This window comes from Anser brachyrhynchus (genome assembly GCF_964034855.1).
Source record: "Anser brachyrhynchus genome assembly, chromosome: 3".
Classification (NCBI taxonomy): Eukaryota; Metazoa; Chordata; class Aves; order Anseriformes; family Anatidae; genus Anser; species Anser brachyrhynchus.
Window position 1 is genome coordinate 30,304,959 of NC_137696.1, and position 13,770 is coordinate 30,318,728.

The 13,770-nt window shown below is 40.5% G+C and overlaps 1 long non-coding RNA gene across 1 annotated transcript in view; it reads right to left on the bottom strand.

Annotated features, from left to right (window-relative positions):
• Positions 1–13,770, bottom strand: part of LOC308192501 — a 54,734-nt gene that overhangs the window by 24,987 nt on the left and 15,977 nt on the right. The window lies entirely within an intron of this gene.

Below are 13,770 nucleotides of genomic sequence, written 5' to 3' on the forward strand. Positions count from 1 at the left end.
AAGGAGACAGGTGAAGATGAATAAATTAAACCATAACTTACTAAATACATTTCCTACTTCTTTAACCTATATACTATCCATTTCTAGATCACAGTTTTTCCAACTCTTTTTTTGATGATAGATTTACTCAGTCCTTCTCTGATTTTGTATGTGGTGCAACACCTTTGGAGCTGCTCAGATGAAGTGTCATAGAACAGCAGAGAAGGCATTATTTTTGTTTGCTGGCTGTAGGATTTGGTTCAGCTTCCAGAGAAAATGAACATGATTAAGTCATCTTCTAGAAACAAGCTCATTCCTCTGAAATGTGCAAATCTGAACACTAGTAATTGTTCACTATTAGAGTGTTGCAAAAAGCAAAATTTTGTTGTTGTTGTTATTGTTGTTTTACTGAGCCCAGGTAAAGGGAAAAGATATTTAGTATAGATAAACACATTTGGAGTGAATAGGTGAAGGTTAGTTTTGCTTTTTAATTTTTTGTGTGTACCTGCTGAAAGTTCTTTGTGGTGACTCTTCCCTGAGACTTACAGATATTGGCTCTAATTAGATTTGTCAGAAATAGCTATCTTGGATACACTCTGGTGTCTCATTTAATGTTTGAACCAAACCATTCAGCAACTCAAGATGTTCTGCAGTAGCTATGGGTCCAGACTACACTGCCTTGCACACCATGCAGTCATTAACCACAACTCATCTTTTTATACCTTGACAAGGCATGAAATGTCATCCCAAGAGCTGTCCAGTTCTTCATAATACATCATCAGTCAATCAGCAAATATTCAAGGCTTCATGAAGAGGTATTTGAATTTGCACAGGCTTCTCACTGGCTCAACTTGCAGATCCCTACTCTCAACATGATTGCGTCTCTCTAATTGTCTGCATTTTAGTGAAACAAGAGAGCTCAGGAGGGAAGTCTCACATAAAACTGAAATGGCTGGCAAATTTTCTGTCCTTCTCTACAGAATTTTTTTACACATAGAGTGCCCACAATATGCAGTCATACAACAGCTAGTACCATTGCTTTACCATGCAGTTGACAAAGCACTGGCACAGGTTTCCCAGAGAGGTTATGGAGTCTCCTTCCTTGGAGGTCCTCAAAAGCTTCCTGGATGTGGTCCCGGGCAAACTGCTCCGGGTGTCCCTGCTTGAGCAGGGTTTGGAGCAGGTGACCTCCAGAGGTCCCTGCCGTCTCAGCCCTTCTGTGATTGTATGTGATTCTGTGAAGCCAGCTCTTGGTGATTCTGCCACGTTTGGATCCACAGAAGAGGTCCAACATGACCTGAGAGCAACAGAGAAACTGAGGCAGTCTTTACTAGGTGTATAAAGAAGCATCACTTGCGTCTGTTCAATGTAAAAAGAAGTGGCCAACAAGAAATCAGCTGGGAGGCTTGACCACTTACATCTAGGACATGAGCTTACTCTTCATAGAGCAGAAGGCAGAAAATATTCAGCAAGGCATGGCCATCAAAGAAAAAAGAACTGAGTCAAATTCTACGTGCTGGGAGACTCAAGTGGAGTCACTAGCACAGAAAGTACAGAAAGCAGCTTTGAGAACTTAAAATTAGCAATTGGAAGAAAAAAAGAAGTTTATGATAAAAATATACATTAGAAATGCATTTTACAAAACATTGTTAAAACTTGAAAAGGGAAGCAAAGAAAATTAAAGTCAGCACAATTAAGAACAGTGAGAAGAGACTTAAAACATATTAGGAATGAAAGGATTAAGTCATTCAATGCATGTATTGGAAAACAATGGACAACTTTGAGAAAGTGGACAAATTTTCATGTCTGATATTAGTGGAAAGGTTTGGACAATTTCTATTCCATTTTATAAGAATTTTATAAGAGCTTGCTGAGGACTTTTCTGAACTCCCTCCTTGCGTCATCTTTAGCTGTGGGTTTTTGTTTTTCTTCAGCAGCTCCTTGAATGTAAAGGAAACTGGGGAATAAAGATTGAAAAGCATTTAGGATAGTGTCAGTATTTAAAACAGGTAGGTAAGACGAAAGCTGTTATGTGGGTGCTCATCTCCAAATCTTAAAGGATATATCCATATTTTCTCAACAGTCTTGAAGAGTTTAGCTATATCACACAGTGTAACTCTGTGCTGAGGTATTATCTGGGTTTTAGGAACAATATAGCTGCATCAGTGCAGCCTCTGCCCTAATTTAATTAGCCTGGGCATACCACTGTGCTGATGCAGCTAGATTGTTCAGAGTTCTGGAGCTGGTTCAGTTGGAGTTATGTCAGGTATTGTAGTGTGTTTTTGTATTGCACCATAAAGGCAGAAAGGCTAGACTCCATATGTCTGGCCATGTAGTATATTGCTCAACAGAGAGGTCATACTTGTACCACTAGAGAGAACTTCCTATTGGAAGAACAGGCAACAATGTGACATAAATCTCGCTAGCTGTCCTTCCAGCGGGGTAATTTGTACTTGTCTCCAGCAATTGTGCACTCACAGTGTTACAAACAATGATATATGAGCATTGATGTAAAATATGGTTCAGATGTTGCCACCATATCATGAACTACTTTGCATGAGACTTCTTAGTGCAGATAAGGTCAACAAGAAGGTGCCAGCCATGATGATTTACACACAAGCAAAAAGAAAAGAAAGTTGAGAGAAAAGTCTTGATTAGAGGGAGCAAGAAAAATACTGAAGACATAAGAAATCATCACGTATTTCAGGCAAAGTTTGTTGAAGAATACTAAATGGGATCTCTCATCTGTTTATCATTTTATCTTTCTTTTCTGCATTTGGATTTTTTTAATGATTTCTCTTGAAATCTTATGGGACTTCTTCCACAGTAACTGCCCTGGCAGCTATTATCCTAATTGCATGGATAATTTGTGCAACCCACAGGCTAGTACTTGGACTTAGCTCTCCCTGCTGCCAGCTCTTCAGATTTTCTTCCTTGTTTAGTGCCACACTTCTCATCTTTCTCTTTTCCTCCCTGCTGTGAAAATATGTTTCATTTCTGCTCTCTCTAAAGCTGCCCTCGATGTAGTGGGAGTTCTAGGATTTCGTGGAGCCACCCTGGGGCTGCTCATAAACAGCAAAATGTCAGCTGTGGCATGCCCCTTGTAGCGTCTGCCCAGAGCAGTACCCCCAGGTGCATCAGCCACCTCCAGCAAAGCCCTGTGAGGCAAGAAGCACCACCAGTTATTCCTGGAGGAGTGGCCACATGGCTATCCTGCTCCCCAAAGCCATCTGTTCCTGATTTCTGGTCCCCTTGAAACACTGGTGAGTGATGCTGGGTTGGTGCCATCAGCATGCTGCTGATGCTGGTGCTGGTGCAGACAGAGCTTTGTCCCGCAAAAGCCCAGCTCTGTGTGTGCACAATGCCTTTGCTTTGAAAAACATCAGCACTCCAACTTGAACATGTTTAATTGCTTTCATCATTAAAGTGACATGCTGATAGGATTCATGGGAGCATGGACAAAACATGCCTTTGACATCCCCGAATGCTCATGTGTAACAACAGAGAGCTGTAGGTAGAAAGAATGAGAAGTAAAAAATATTGTCTGTGTCTGTGGCTCATTCAACGAAAGGGGAAGAGTGAGATAGAAATACTAAGGGAAATCCAGGAATATTTCTTGGTGGCAGTAAAGCTTTCCTTCCCAAGCTGACACCCAATCTGCTTCACTATGAGATTAGGGAAGAAAGAAATACAGCCATCATTATTACTTCCAGAATTTGCAGAGAGATGCTTAACTCCTCTTGCAGAAGGGCTTTTGTGTGTATGTGTATGTTTTTTAAAGCCTTTGGCAACCTCCCATCACTACAATAGATTCACTGCAAACATATGCATTGTATTAGTAAGTTATATTGTCCTATACCTTCCCTCATCATGTCAGCAGTATCAAGTTCTGGAATTAATTTGATGTCATCTTTCTTTATCTTAATTGTAATAAACCAGTCCTTCCTGGCTACTCATGTAATATTTTGAGAGTAATATTTCTAACTCTTACCATTTGAGGTATTTAAAAAACAAAACAAAACAAACAAACAAAAAAACCTCTGGTTCCTAGAGTCCCATATTTAAGAATGAATTTGCCCCTGGGATTGCGGAGAAAAGTTGCAATGAATTTGAAAACTTCCAACAATCCCAAGCAAATGAGAAGAGTTGTGTATCTGTTACATTTAAATCTCATTATTTTTAAAACAATCTAATGATTTTTGTGGTCTGACTTATGACTCCTGAATGCCTAGGACTGGTGCAGCTGCTTCAGTCACTGTTGCACCGAGGGAGCATTTTGTTCCTGTGCTGGAACCCTGGCACTTCCCTGGGAAGAGTCCTGCTCTTGGGAAGTAGCTTTGCCAGGTGGTTCAGGATGCTGACCGAATCCTGACAGGATCAAACACTGGCCGGCAGCAGCTCTACCTGAAGGGAGGGACTCGTTCTCATTTCCATCCATAAAGAAAGATGGATTTTTGTTTATTCATTTTCTGTCCATGCCTCTTGTGCTCGCTCAAGCATTATCTCGTGTTCTGAGGTACGCTGCCTTTGCTCTGCAGAACTTTTCACAGAATAGAAATGAGTTTTCACTTGTCAGAAAAGGATAGCTCATTTTTTCAATTTAGATCTGGATCAAAAAACCTTACTCCTGATTTACTTCTCTTAAAACCAGGAAAGAACCATGTTTACGATACCCCATGTTTCTCCTGATTTTTTTGACAAGTGAGGTCTTGTTACAGTTCTGTAGTTGCAGAGCAGGGTCCGTCAGCACAAACTGCTCATTTATCTGTCCCGTGGACACCCGCACACTGCCAAGTCTCAGCTCTAAGCCAGTTCCCAATACACACTCTGTACTATGCAGCCCAGGACATATACATAGTTGAAGTAAAATAAGGCTTTTTCTGCATTCCCTGCACGTATTGTGTATCTCCAAGTTTCATACAGCTAAGGTAGAAGTTATTCCAAAAATGAAGGCGCTAAAAATATCAAGGCTTCAGAGCTGAAATAGCATCCACATATTGCGGCTTTTTTTTTTTTCTTTTTTTTTTTTTCCCTTTAGGTATATATCTTTCTTATCAAGAAATGTAAGACCCCCTCACATAACCACATAATAAATAAAACAGAGACACATGTATTCTATAAAAAAGAATTGTTCATATCAAACAGCATATACACAGACATCTGGCTAATAATCAGTGGAAGACATAGCATAATACTACCCCAGTTCTCACATATATACAAAACACTGAACCAGAAGGAATCTAGACGACTCTTCCTCTCCTCTTTACTTCCATAAATTAAATACACAACATACCCCTTCTGGAAAATGCACACCACATTTCAAATGTTCAGTCGTAATGAAAAACAGAAGGCCAAAGTCTGGCTGCTCTCAAGTGTGTGTGCGCGGCAGAGAGCGTGAATAAGGACCATTTCCTCTGTCTGCATGTCTCTTGTGAGAGAGCTGAAGCCTGCAAAATGGTTGGACCCTAGAGCTGAGGCTGCAGGCTGCGTTCCCTGAGGAACGTGCTGGGTCCCAAGACCTCGGATGCTCTGGGACCCCCGCTGCTGCCTCCCTGGGCAGCGATGGGGATGGGGTCACCCTGCCACGGCACACTGCCACCCATGAAATGGTGAGGAAGTGGCAGCTATGAGGGCTTTTTGAATTGTTTTTAAAAATTGGACAGGAATATAGCATAGTCGTAGCTAATGTATCAAAGAATTAGCAGAATGCACTGGAGAAAGCCAAGTCCTTTTCCCGCTCTCTAAATAATTATGATCTCCCTCCATATGTGCACAGCACTGCTGGATAAGAACAGCCACAAACTATACTGAAATGTACTTTCCAAACAGTAATCAAATTTGCTTAATTTATACTCACATCCTCTTTGGATCCTATTTCTGAAATTCTTCTGGTAAGAGTGCATCTTTTAAAGAACACTCGTCAAACGCAAAATGTTGTCAAAACTTACGAAAAGAACACTCAGAGGTTGTAATTGTGGCTTTGCAGATGCCAGGGGGTAAGATGGGACCAAATGGGACCTACCCAGGCAGGTGTTGCTGGGTTAGGAGCCAGGTGTTGGGGAGGCACTGTGTAGCACTACCACCAGGAGCTGGTGCTCTGATGTCCCTCTGGGGCTCCAGCTGCAAAGTCCACCTCCTGCACCCACGGTGGAGTAAAACCACTCGATGACTGCATGGAAAAGGAGGAGAGGCTGAGGCAAATATAAATAATTAACACTGCTGCCTCTCAAAGAGACCGACAGCTTTTTCAGGCTGCAGTGGAAGGCTGCGGCTAGTGAGAGAGGTATTTGGTGGTGGGGGTTGGATTTGTTACCTCTCCTGCTCAACAAGTGGAAACCTGTGGGGAGGGCAGAGCACTAAACTGGGAATGCAGACTACTTGGGAAACAGTTTGGAGACATGGACAGTCAAAGGCAATGCACTGTTTACAGCAGAGCACACGAGAAGGAAAACATTCTGTCATGCTAAACACATTACGCCGCTTTCCAAGAGCTGATGGAAGAGAACACTGAATTCTCCAAAAGATGCCAGCATGGAAGTGAGTACGACTTCAGTCTATTTTCTAGGAAGCTCACCAAATCCAAACATTAGACTTCAAAACAATAACAAAGGGACAATTTAAAAAAACATTGAAATAAAATATCATTCCAAGGACTGTACCCGATGAATCATGAAACAGAAATAAATGGTGTGACTGGTGCATCCAGACCAAAACACCAGATCCCGTACTTTATAAATAGCAACTGCGGTTATTTTGCTAGGATAGAAATAGTTCTTGCAAAATGTGTTCTTCATAAAAAAATGAGAACAATCCATACATTCAGTGCCTGTAGGCAAAACAAACAAACAAACACACCAACTGTTGGGGATAATGAGAATTCCACTGTAAGTACAAATAAATACATAGCTTTGGCTTCACACTGTGTGCTGTTGGAATATGCTTAGAAATGTACGCAACGGAGAAGGGTCCAGGTCTCAGTGATTTTTAGTGTTGCTCAGTGTTAACTGGCACAGCAGGCCTCACGGTGTTCTCATCTACTTGGCCATTAGGAGCAAGCAGAAGGAATCTGCTGCCCAGCCACATTTCCTGCAGCGGATTAGTGAATAAAGACCCGGCTGGTGTCAGGGTGGCCGTCCCAGGGAATGCATTGATTAAGACTTGACAAAGTCTAACTATTATCTTTCCAGCTTTTTCTGCCAGGTAACTTTTTTTTTTTTTTTTTTTTTTTAATGCTGGGCTTTTGTATGCTTGTCTTTTTAGACCTATATAACAGTCCTGTTGTCATAGATAGACCTGCCTTAAAATAAAATTAAGGCTAACAGCTGTATTTAGGAGGACTTGGAAGACATCTCTGTCTAAAAGGAAATCTTGGAAATGGAAGATTTAGGGAAATGTTAAATATATGCTTGAGCATTCAAGCAAAAAGCTGTTATTACATCTAGACAGAGGATTTTGTCATGAAAAATGCTAATGGAGATCTGACATTTACAGGTGTTATAACAGAGAGGAACCCTCTTCCTCCCAGAGTAGCACCACCCAAAGGACTGAAAGCATTCCTGTGCGTATTAATAAAAACAAACAGGTACAGCAACTGCATACCTGGTATTTATTTGTGAATTCAGTCATGACCCATGTGCAGGGTGCTGCACCTGGGTCAGGGCAATCCCAGGCATAAGGACAGACTGGATGAAGAACTCATTCAGAGAAGTACTTGGTGGTTCTGGTGGATGGAAAGTTCAACACGAGCCAGCAGTGAGTGCCTGCAGCCCAGAAGGCCAACTGTGTCCTGGGCTGCATCAGCAGAGGGGCGGCCAGGAGGGTGAGGGAGGTGATTGCCCCACTCTGCTCTGCCTTTGTGATGCCCCACCTGGAGCGCTGCATCCAGGTCTGGGGTCCCCAGCACAAGAAGGATGTGGGGCTGTTAGAGAGGGTCTAGAGGAGGGCCAGAAAGGAGATCAGAGGGCTGGAGCACCTCTCCTCTGAAGACAGGCTGAGGGACTTGGGGTTGTTCAGCCTGGAGAAGAGAAGGCCCCAGGGAGACCTCATTGCAGCCTTCCAATACCTAAAGGGAGCTTATAAAAAGATGGAGAGCAACTTTTTACTCAGATAATAATCGGACAACAGGGAATGGTTTTAAAGTAAAAGAGGGGAGACTTAGATGAGATATTAGGAGGAAATTCTTCACTCAGAGGGTGGAACTGGCAGAGGCTGCCCAGAGAAGCTGTGGATGCCCCATGCCTGGAGGTGTTCAGGCCAGGCTGGATGGGGCTTTAGGCAGCCTGATCTAGTGGATGGCATCCCTATGGCAGGGGCGTTGGAACTGGGTGATCTTTAAGGTTCCTTCCAACCCAAACCATTCTACTAATTCTGATAATTCTATGACCTGTTAAAATAACAGAAGAAAGAATAAGAAACTTTAAGGTCCCCATGGCATCATTTTAACCTTGTACCACATATCCCACCAACTACAATTAGAGCTGTAATGGGAAACACAAGTTTGGGAGTTTACCACTGTGAAGGACTGTCATTTATGTATGTAAGCCGTGGAAAGGCCTAGACTAAGAAGGCCATGATGATTTTCCAGTACATGTAAATGTCTGGAAGAAGTAAAGAGCTAACACAGATTAGCAGGTGGACATTGAATTCCCCCAGCCCCCCACCCCACTTTTTTTATTTTTTTAAATGTCCACAACACTCTGTGTCTGAAATGTGAAACTGCATCTGTGTTTACCAGACTCAGACTCAGACCATCTTGACAACTGATGATGGCCATCTCAGCATGACCCTGGCAGATTCAGGAAGAGCAGACAAACAAAATAAAAGACAGAGCTGATTTTAAGCAGTGAACATCAAAAATAATATCATTAGGACATACAATGTCCCAGCAAGTTTTTCTTAAGTGTTTCTCTCTTCTGTGCAGACTTTGAAATCTCTTTTAAACAATAACAGGGAAACATTAGTCATTACGTACACGAAAATATGATTATATAAATTGAATCAATTTCCTGATGGAAGGTTATCACTGGCACTAAAAGATAAATAAAATAGAAGTTTTGTCATTGACTTCAAAGAAATCAGGATTTCGTTTTAATTCTATTTTTTCCAGTAACATTATAGGGCTGATTTCAAAACCTTCTGAAGCTAAAAACAAAAGACTGCAGTCAAAGTGAGATTTAGTGGGAGCAGGCAGTAAATGAACAAAGTGTAAAGGTGTTACTTGAAAATATTCAACAGTATATCCCAAGTCTCCTAGAAAGCCTATTCTAAATTCTGTACAGTTTTTACTTTATTATATGGATTGTTCAGACACATGTTAGTATGCATGGGTGAAGCAAAAAGAGAGTGTTAAAATTTGAGCCTATTGCAGCTGGAATCAATGGAGGTTTGCCTCTCATTTTTATTGACAGCTGTTCTGGTCCTTTCCAGAGCAGCAAAGAAGAGATCACAAAGTAAATAATCAAGACACTATTGCTAAGGTAGGTTTTCTGCATGAAAACTATACTTTTGTGCTTAGTTCTTTTGTGCCTATTCTTTTCTGCTAGACACAGCCCTTGCTTCTTGGTTTACGTAAGTTATCGCAGAACATCTTTATATTAGAAATATTGATAAATAATGTTGAGCAATATTAACATTAGTCACTTAACCGATAGTTTTAATTGGTCCAAGAAGGGTTGAAAAATCATATTCATGAGTGGAAGGTGTTGTACCAGATGTGACAACTTTGTTTTTCTTGTTCTCATTATGCAAATTTGTCCTTTTCAAAGAAGTGACAGAGCCACAAGTATTTATTCCATGTAAGCTCCCAAAGTCAAGGGCTACACTCAGCAGCCAGCCTGTAGCTCCTCATCACAAGGAGTGTCCTTGACGTCCCCAAAATTCCCTTGTGCGAGACTGCGCTCCAGGGATGGTGTCTGTATCAATCACAGCCAATTCTTCCGCATATGGCAATGATGGTGTGGTGCAACTGATAAATAACAGGTGGTTAGTGCAAAGGAATGCAGGCACATAACAAAGGCTGCATAGGGTTAAAACAGTGGGATTTTGCCTGCAGCTGTCCACAATAAATATGTATAAGTTCATATTTTGCTTAGTTATGGATTCATCCACCTGTTTTCCTGAGAGTGCCAGACATTTTGTACTCTAATTATTACCAGGTCCTATCCAAAGTCCATTTAAGTTAATACAAAAATGTTGTCAGTGATCTCAGGGAACTTGGACCAAGCCATATGGAGACATATAGTTTCCCTAGCAGATTTATATTAAAGGTTCTCAGTTTGACCTTATGAGAGCAGGGCCTTGAGAAGAAAATGCTCATTCTTTCTACAGAGGACTTACAGATTCTGTGCTCTTCTTATTTAAGGCATTTTTAAAAAAGAAACCAGTGCTGCTGTTAAATTATTCCAGCAGATACCTCTGCAGAAGCATGAAGCCAATGGAGGACTCGGAGCTGTAGCCTCAGTCAACGTTGCTCTGCTCTGCTGATGGCTCCCACCTCACTTCAGACTTCAGACCTTCCCAACAACCCCTTTCACACTCTCCCAGTGCTGCTTCATCTGCAGCACAACATTGGCTGTAAGACAGGTCAAGCACTGCTGCCACAGAGACGAGTACGCTGCTTTCCTTCTTCAGATCACCACTGTGCTCCCTGTTGACATTTTTTCTGGTGCTTGTTGCTTTCTGCCTGGTGTTCACTGTTATTCATCCCACCAGTTTACATCTGATGATTTTATGTCTAATGCCTTTGCACCCAAGTAAGGCCACAGTCCTATAGGCATAGCTATCAGTTAATCCAAATATCAGACCTTGGGAATATAGACTTATGAAGAAAATATCTATAATTATGAATGCTCCAGAAAACTTCACATACAGTGGTCAAGACTTATCAAACAAACAAACAAACAAATGGAATACCTAGAATATCTGGAGGCAAGTTCACATGGGCATAATTCAACAACTCTGCAGATAACTAGGTGTACAAAGTATCAAGTATTGCCAGTTTCCAGTGAGGTTCAGGTTCCATTATATGAATCTGGAAATGCATCACATAATATAGTATACATCACTTAATAATACACTTAATGATGTAGACCACCATACCATGCAACTTGACTTTTTTTTAATCCTTCATTTTCCCTCTTAAACCAGTGAAATGATTTCTTGAACTTGACACTGCATGGCTACTCAGAATCATTAAATCTCATTCCTTATTTTATAATTCTAGTTAATCAACATCAGACTTATCTCTTTTTATTATTGGTCTGGTATTTACATTGAAGATGTTGGCTAGTCTTGAAATGGAGGTAGTTTGTATTTAAAAAATGAACCCATCTTCACTGACAACTTTCTGCACAATTATTTTCTCTGCAAGTCCCTTGTGATGGAGTTCCTTCTCAGCCAGGTTTCAAGAGGTTGATGGGTATGATTAGGTGACTGTCCCAAGCAGTTTTTGCACACAACACAATGTGACAAAAGTTTCCCAGTCTTGGCAAGTCAATGGAATAAGAGATGGCTTAGACTTTTTTCTTTAATATGTTTTAGTCACCATTGATTTTTTTCTTTTTTAAATTTCCTATTTTATAGTTATATTAGCAGACTAAGCTAAAAATTTATGGGTTTCTCCTCTCTGTATGGGTATTCTCCTCTCTGTAATGTTGCAATTTGCATTGTCTGTTAGCATAAATCCACGTATGTGAGCTAACAGTAGTAGACAATGGTTTAGAGCTAGTAGAGCTAGGAAAAAAAAAAAAAAAAAAAGGTTATTTCCCCAAATCCATTTGGACTGGAAAGTTTGCAACTTGACACTGGTGAATCAAGATGCTTTTGCTTGGCAGTGTTCTCGTGATCATTTGAGTAAGAACAGCGGCAGAGCCCCTTTGGTATCAGGCAGCCCAAGGGTCCCCCCATCCCATCCGGACGCACGGAAGCAGTGCTGCTTGCTCAGGGTCCCCAGGGACCCAGCAGGGGAGCCTGATAAAGACCTAGCTCTTGGCAGGCCTGGGCAGTCCCTACCTGACTTATTCATGCCCTTTCTTGCTAAGTGCTCTGCAGTCAAATTGCAGATGAGATCTGTTCCCCTGACAGATGTCTTTTTTGAAAATACAAGGGCTGCACCACCCCAACAGTGGAAGTTGAGCAATGATTATTTTAGCACAGAAACACTGTACGACATTTTCTGCTTCTAAAGATGGCTGCAGCTCCATGGAAGTCTAATGATTTACTCACTGTTTTTTTAAGAATAGAAATCCACATTTCAGAAAAGACTATAAAGCCTAATTATAATTTTTATTGCAATATATTGTATGAAAATAAAGTTTACACTGTAGAACATGTATTGTATTAAAATGCAACATTCAATATGTTATTATATATCTCTCATGTTATTATTCTCATCATAAACTATTAACACTCATGGTGAAATTAGAAGCCTTTTCTGAAGTCCTGAAAATAAGAAATCTGATTAAAAGAGAATTTCAGGTATCAGTTAAAAGTAATTTCCATCCCCTGCACTGTGAAGCTCCAAAACCTAAGTTGAATGCAAGCTGAACAGACTGAAATAGAAGGAAAATACATGTATTTGTTTAAGCCTTCCACAGGCTGTTTCATTCTTCTGGAAAAAGCCTAGTAAAAGTTGATCAGATACCTGATTAGAAATAGTTAAAATTGTTAGCAAGCAAAAACTGAGAGGTCTGTGTACAGAAATAATTCGTGTCACAAAGAGTACACAGGCTGTTACTGAACTCTGGACCTGAATGCCTTCCAGCCTTCCCTTTCAGGGCCGAGAAATTTTAAGAGCCACATTTTCCTTTTAAACTAATATTCAAAAGAAAAAAAATAAAATAGGACTTCCAGAAAAGAACCTCCCAGGAGTTCAGTAATGCTTTTCACTGGAGTTGACTGTGGCAAGTCAGATCATATGCACTGAGATTTAAAGGGGTAATTATCAAAAACCAGGGAGAGATGCTTAACTGGGTTGAGCCTGCACAGTTCTAGTGCAGTGCACAAAGTGCTGATTCAGACAAGATGAAGACAGAGCTAAGACTCTGCTTCGTATTTTCCTTTGATATACAAATAGACATGCACAAGATTAAAGCTACATTTTAAGAAAAATCATATAACTATCATACCTGATGCAAAACACTGCTCAGCTTTAGGGGCCTGGCCCACATCATAAACCTTCTGTATGAGAAGTTAATGATTGATTTGGCTCTGTACTCAAGACAAAGCCTTATTTCTCAGAAGCATCAGCCTATGCTGTAAAGGGACTTTTTAAGTTTATGGGAAAAACATGCGTAGCAGAAGCATGCTGATTTTACGTGATCTGCTTCAAGAAAAAAGTTCTGCAAAGAAATATCCCCTGAACTTAATAAAAACATAAAGTACTAATTCCTAGTAAGCCTGAACTTTTTCTGGTGAGATTATCCCATACAATAAATTTGGCAAGAATCACCCCTAATTAATAATTGGCTTTACTAAGCATTGCTAAAAACATACTTTAAATCTAATGCATATACGAAAAGAGATTAATTTAGCAAAACAATTCTGAATTTTGCAGCAAATGATTCTCCTTACAGATGAGCATCCAGAATCATTTCAATGTACGTGAACATCAACAACAGAAGACTTCACAGGCACTAAGCCAGAATTTATCCTTCTTTTTCATAATACTTTATGATTAATGAACATAAGAACATAGAATAGAATAAACTACATAGTACTAATGTTATGAAAATCAGATCTGTTTTATTTATTTTTTCCACTATTTTAGTTAGTGGAAATAGCATTGTTGCAAGT